Here is a 7,626-nt window from a genome sequence, read left to right on the forward strand (position 1 = left end):
AAGCTCAAATCTTCAAAACAAAGTTAAAACAAATGAAAAACTTGAAAGATCTAGAGGAAAAACATCAAAGATCAGTGAGGGACGGCGGAGAGCTCACCTTGGCCGAAAATGGGGAAAAAGCTCGCCTGTTTTCGGCTAAGGGACCCTTTTATAGTGGCTGTTCAGGCCACGTTCGGGGGCCAAATGTGCCTCCGCATGCATGCCATGTTCGGCGGCCGAACTTGAGGTTCGGCGGCCGAACTTGAGGTTCGGCGGCCGAACCTGGACTTCCCTCACTTATGCCTTCGGGGGCCTAAGGCACACCCGAAATGCATGCATGTTCGGCGGCCGAACCTGAGCTTTCCTCCAAGGTTGTTTTTATTCAAAAACTCATTTCCTCTTTACTTGAAATCGTCAAAAACATTAAAACATTTCATGAAAACATGGTTTTACCCTTCTAGATGTCTCCGACATCTGAGATTCCACCGGACGGTAGGAATTCCGATACCGGAGTCTAGCCGGGTATTACAGAAATCTTTATCACAGTCAATTGCACAGAATATTATTTGGATCGATGTTACAGCAGATATCTGGAAAGACATTCATGATCGATTCTCGCAAGAAGATATATTTCGCATCTCTAATTTATAAGAAGAGATTTACAGTCTCAAACAGGTAGATTCATATGTTACAGACTACTTCACCCTGGGATGAATTAATCAACCTCAAGCCTATATCTCGGTGCACATATAATCCTTCATGCAACTATGATGCAATTGCAACCGTGAAAACTTACAGAAAAAACATTTATGTCATTAAATTTTTAAAGAGTCTCAATGATCAGTTTAACAATCTCAGGTCACAAATCATGATGATGAATCTATTGCTTTCAATAAATAAAGTTTTTTCTCTTGTGGTATAACGAGAAAGACAATTGTTTCTTGGTGTAATACCAGAATCTAAGGCATTGATTATTCAAATCTAACCAAGAAACATTTCAAAGATCTTATTATAGACAAGATACTCATACACCTTTTCAAGACAACAGATGATACAATATTCAAAACAACACCAAAATTTATACTTTTTGTGGGAGATCAAAACGCAAAAGAAGACTTGCTATAGAAAACATGAGTTTCCACTTAGTTTTAAGTTCACAAATAGCTCCAGCAATGCTAGTATCAAGAATATCAAGACAACTGATTCATCCTTGTCATTTGCGGGCTTGGACCCAAAAGGATTGGGTTTGGCTCACTTCTTGGTTTGGGTTCAGCCGGGTCTGGAAGTCCTAGCTTTAGTTTGTTAATTGGGTTGCACAAGAGTACGGTGCAACTCTGAAATTTACCTCGAGTAAGTGATGCTATATATATGTGTATTTATTTATTTATTTACAAATTAGATGGGCCTTAAGATAAATCTACATTTAGAATTAATAGTTTCTTAAAAATTTAATTTAATTAATTTTTTTCAACAATTATTTTTTTTAATAAAATATATTTTTTAAATAAAAAATTATTTTAAATTAAATCACGCATAATTTTAAAAATAAATAGTTTTTATAAGGAATTCCAAATCATGTCAATGGAATTAAATAATTAGAATAAATAATAATATAGGCAAAAAAAAAAGAGTAGACTGAAGTCTGTCCATTAAAATATAGAGAGAATCAGAAATTGTTAATAGTCCTTCAACTGGAAATCTGTAAGTACCTCGCTATTTGAAAATCAAAAAATTCTTCTTGAGATCTATCACCTTCCTGACGAACGAACTCCGACAAACATTGTCATACGCAGGTTTTAGATGTAAAGGCTGTTAAATTTAGAGACAGTTTTCAAAATTTAATTAATTTATTTTATACAGATTTATATAAATAATTAAGTTATTTTATATATTAAAATGACTAACTAAACTTATATTTATCTGTATATTTTCAATATAAAATGTTGAACAAAACTACTATTATTAAATAACAATAAATTGTGATGATAAGTTTTAAGTAAATTTAATATTTAAAGTTAAAATTTCAACTTGTAATTTAGATGAATCCAAAACGAGAGAATGAATTCAAATTTCCACTCAGAGTTCATTCAAATTTTATGGTCAGGTCGTTTAATTAGGATACACTCTGAATTACTGGTTTTGTTAGGTTACTAAGGCTTAACAAACTCATTTGAATGAACTCTGAATCAATAAAACTAATTAATAGACTTAATTTTTTTTAAAAAATTTATCTATAATACTCTTTTAAATAGTCATACTTCTTTTACATATTAGAGTTAAATAACTTAAATAATAGTAAAAAAATGTATGAAAATATCAATTAATGCTATTTTAAAATGATAAATTTTTTTAAAAAAATTCTCTGAAACGAAAGCCGTTATGAGACGTAGTTGGTATAATGGGCTTTTTGCAAAATTAGGGTCGAAGCTATTTTTATTTCCGGATTTGGGGTTGAGAAAATTTTATTTGCGATTTTGGGGTTTGACTGCCACGTGGCAGCCGAAAAGGACGCCTGGCGCCTCTTTAACAGGCGCTAGAAAGTGGCGCCAGGCTCTTTTTTTTTTTTTAAATGTCTGGCGCCACTTAAAGTGGCGCCAGACAATTGTTTTTTTTTAAATTGTTTTTATTATTATTTTTAATTATTAATATATTATAATAAAATATTTATATTATATTAATTTTTTTATTTATATTATATTTTTATAATAATAAATATTTTTTATAATTTTAATATATTAATATTTAAAAAATTTTATTATTAATATTTAAATAAAAAATTACTGAAATTATATTTCAGGATTATAAAATTGATATTATGTTGCGATGAGATGTATAAAAATAATTCAATCATATCGTATAAAGTGATAAATTTTTTTATTATTTTAATATATTAATACATTAATTCTGTAATTAAATAGTACAAATATTTTGTATACGGTTAATGTTATTTTATAACTTTACAAAATACTAAGCGTAGTTATAAATAATTATTATAGTTATAAATAATTATTATATTATCTTACTATTAGATATTATATGAGAATTGAGTTATTTATAATTTATTAAAAAAATAATTAATTAATCTAATTCAAAGTAAATTAATTAAATTTATTATATTTGATAAATTATAAATAATTAGATGATCGCATGCAACATATAAGTAGCCTATAATAATATTTTATAATTCTAAATAGCAGTTAATAAAAAGTAAATTTAATTTTTATAATTTTAAATATTAATATTTATTTATTTATTTTTATAATTATAAACAATAATGTAATTTAAATAATTAATAAAAAATAATAATTAAATATTATATACGATCACTTAATTATTTATAATTTATTAAATAAAATAATATAATAATTTTAAATATTTTATACGAATTGTTTATAATTTATTAAAAATAAAAAATAACTAAATTAAGTAATTAATTCAATAAAGCTATTTTATACAGATTTAATAGCCGTATAATATTATAATTCTAAATATTTTTATAATATTATTACATATTGAAAATATTTTTCTAAAATATAATAATTATTTATAACTAGTCTTAGTATTTTATAAAATTATAAAATAACATTAAACGTATATAAAAATATTGATACTATTTAATTACAGAATTACTGTATTAATATATTAAAATAATAAAAAAATTTATCCATCTAATCCCAATATAATATCAATTTTATAATTCTGAAATATAATTTCAGTAATTTTTTATTTAAATATTAATAATAAAATTTTTTAAATATTAATATATTAAAATTATAAAAATATTTATTATTATAAAAATATAATATAAATAAAAAAAATATAATATAAATATTTTATTATAATATATTAATAATTAAAAATAATAATAATAATAATTTAAAAAAAAAACAATTGTCTAGCGCGCCAGACATTTAAAAAAAAAAAAAAAAAGAGCCTGGCGCCACTTAAAGTGGCGCCAGGCTCTGGCGCCTGTCAAAGAGGCGCCAGGCGTCCTTTTCGGCTGCCACGTGGCAGTCAAACCCCAAAATCGCAAATAAAATTTTCTCAACCCCAAATTCGGAAATAAAAATAGCCCCGACCCTAATTTTGTAAAAAGCCCTGGTATAATTTACACAAGCTTGCCCCAGCAGGATAAGCGAAAGCGAGCCTGCCTTATCACTTACGAACCTGGATCCAGGGTTTGTTGCAAAACTTGGCGTCTGTTCCATTGGCGATGGAGAAGCTCTGGGAAGTTTTTCGTAGGTTTACAGTAATGGATTTTTGCTTGCTAATGGGGACCTGACCAGCTCGTTTTCCAGCTTGTAGGACACCAATAAGGCCTGCGAACCAAAGACTGGGTAAGTTCGTGTGAAACATGTCTACAAAGAGAGCAACTATGTGCCCTTCAATGGGCATGGAATATACTACACAAATAGTCACGGATCCAAAAATTTAAATCAGAATCTAATTTTATTTTATAAGTATAACATTTAATTTTATTCATTTTCGAAAAAATATTAAAAATAAAGCTTTTTTTTAATTAAGAAGTGGGAGTAGAATCTGAAATCTATTAAATTTATTTAGATGCACATATTATTATACTAAACTTGTGAATGCATTAAAAATAAAATTTTAAAATTAAAAATTAAATTAATAAAAAAAATTTACATAAATAAAATATTACGAATTAAATTAATTTATTCGTATAATTTTTTTTTAAATTTTCGAATAACAATCTATTATCCATATAAACACTATTTATTTTTATTTTTATTTAAATAATTTACCTCATAACCTATTAAATTCATTAAATAATTTAAATATTATTTATAATATTTTTTTTAAATTTAGATTTTATTTTATAAATTAAAAGTCTAATATATAATTTTAATTATATAAATATAAATAAATAAAAATAATTATCACTTTAAATATAAAAAAAATTAAATTAAATAATAAGTGAATATTTATCGTATAATAGTTTGAAAAAAAAAAGTTGAAATCTTATATTAAAAAGTAAATTTTGTGAATCAGACAAGAATAGAAAACACAATAAAAATAGTATATTTGGATTCTCAAGTTAATTTTAAAAAATTCAAGCTAAAAATTCATTAATTTATTTTTATATAAACTTATTATATTTTATAAAATTAAATTATTTAATAATTTATTAAAATAATTAACATATATTAAATAATATATAATTAAAATTATATGAAATAAATAATATAAATACTTAAAAAGTAGATTAATTGATTTTTTTTTATAAAAAATTAAATAATTATATTTTATAAAATATAAATATATTTTAATAGTGTAATTTTTAAATATAAATAAATTAATCATAATTTTAAAAATTTAATAATAATTTTTTCTTATTTATTTAAAATTTTAAAAAAAATTATCTAAATATATGTAAGTAACTTTAAAAAGTTAAGGGGGCCATGTCCCTCTGTAGATCCGTCCCTGCAACCCAATCACCTTCCACTTCACGATCAAGAAAGAACGGACGTGGACTTCACCTCTGGCATTAGGGATGAGAAAGATTATCATTGATTTTCATCAATTCAAAAATTAAAAGCAGTGTCAGTCTTCAATCATGAGCCTTAAGAGGGTTATATTGGAGTGTAGAGACGCATAGTAAGTAGGTCTGCCCTAAAAATGAAGGGGACCTGTCCTACGATAATTATTATTGTAAATAAAATAAGCGAAACAAGGAAAAGCGGTGGCAGACATGCATGGAGCCAGGAACAATAAAATCTCCACCTTTGATTGTAATCTGATAATTAAAATTATCATTTATAAAAAATTAACAGCTTTAATCCAAGAACCCTTCTTATGGAGCCACTGATTTGTCCTTCACAAAGACGTTTTCGACTTGAGAAGGAAAGATCAGACCTTCATAGTTCAAACACTCGAATCCGTTTCCATCTTGAGCCCTAATTCCCTGACCTGGAGAAGAAGCAAGAAAAAGGAAAGGACAGACAAAACCCTAGATCGGAAGAGACATAAACGAAGCAGATATATCAGCTTTTGATGAAATAGAAGGAAACAAACAAAACCAGAAACTGAAGAGAAAAGGGTACAAAAATGAAGTTCCCCACATGAAGATCTAGAAAAAGGTGAAAAACCAAACAGAAGACCTGTCCATGATGTTGCTATAAACTACAAATATGAGCATATTTAAATAAGATGATAAAAGGAAGCACCTTTAAGAGATCTTCGTCCTTATGGTTATGGAAGTGAAGTTGGATGATATGAGTAGATGGCCAGTATGGCAATCGAAAGATAAGCACCGACTGATCATAATCAGGAATATAAATAAATTAATTTATGAAAAAGAATAAACAGCCGAATATAATCGTGAAAGCTATTAAGTTCTTTACCTCGATGGGTTTCACAGGGGAGAGAGAACTGAAAGAGACATGATCATGAGGGTTTTACAAAGAGAGACCAACAGAGCTCACTTGACAGTATGCCCACCTCCACAAAAGAAAAAGAGAAGATTTCCATAGATGGGAGGTGGACAGAATGCCAATAAACTCTGTAAGAAACCCTTTGTTAAACCCACATGAAAGCTAAAAATGGTCCCTTGTATTCACCACTGGAGGACGACATAAACGCATAGAAAGAACTCAAAGAAGGCGACAGAAATCAATTTTTTCGACAATAGACATAAGATGAGGCAGATGGGTTTATTTAAGATGCGTGGAAGCATCAAAGCAATTAAGAACGAGGAAGAAAGAGAGACAAAGGGAAAAGGTGGAGGGAGATGGGTGCAAATAATTGAAAAGGGAAGAAGAAGAAGGAGAAGAGGAGGATGAAGACTCGCAAAGACGAGATAAAAATAATAATAATAATAATAATCAGATAGTTGAATCCATGATCTCTGTATGCAATAGAGGAAGTGGGCAAATGGGGCATATATATATTTGGAAGGATCAAAAGATCGTCATAGTTATTCTCGGTTGGCCCTCGCTAATTAAGTCGTTCCCGACGAAACCCTCAAAACCCTTTTCAGTCTTTTCTCTATCTAGTCCTTCTCCCTCATTTTCCTTTTTGTCGTTTCCGATGCCAAAAATTCACTCACACGCACGCATCTATCTGTATCTGAAATTGAATAGAAAGCAATTAGCCATGGGGATAATGGGGTGGGTTCGGGTTTTACAACAAGAAATCGGTCTTTGTTTACTGCCCAAATGAGCAAATTTCATGAGTTTCAGTTTTTTTTTTTTTATATATAAAAAGAAAAGCTGCAATCTTGACCCTTTAAGCGTTTAGGGCACAGTGAGATTATGTAATAGCCTTTTGATTGCTGGAGTTAGAACCTTCATAATTGAGAGTACTCCCAGTCAGTGAAGGAAATTTTTTTGGAAAGTATTCATATTATATCACTTAATCTTGGACTGTTTTACGTGCTGCACAGTACAGATTTTCACTCAAAAATAATAATAATAACTTAAATATGAATAATAATAAGAATGAATGAAAGTATAATTTCATTTTGACTTGAAATGATGAAATGGAAAATTGTGGGTTGGCATTTATTGTTGGTATTTATAAAGTATTAATGGATTTTGTCACCTTCCTATCTAACAGCAATTATGCCAGCGTGGAAATGGTTCTTGACTTCAATTCTAACACTCAAAATCAGTGAAGATTTACATT

General features: G+C 28.0%; 1 long non-coding RNA gene across 1 annotated transcript; it reads right to left on the reverse strand.

The window, feature by feature from the left end:
* Positions 1-5,599: 5,599 nt before the first annotated feature.
* On the reverse strand, positions 5,600-7,298 carry LOC110606327. The gene is made up of 2 exons (XR_002486501.2): positions 6,345-7,298; positions 5,600-6,257 (listed from the first exon to the last, which is right to left on the reverse strand). It is a non-coding gene; the product is annotated as an uncharacterized LOC110606327 (long non-coding RNA).
* Between the last annotated feature and the right edge of the window lie 328 nt (positions 7,299-7,626).

Source organism: Manihot esculenta, chromosome 18 (assembly GCF_001659605.2).
Source record: "Manihot esculenta cultivar AM560-2 chromosome 18, M.esculenta_v8, whole genome shotgun sequence".
Taxonomy (NCBI): domain Eukaryota; kingdom Viridiplantae; phylum Streptophyta; class Magnoliopsida; order Malpighiales; family Euphorbiaceae; genus Manihot; species Manihot esculenta.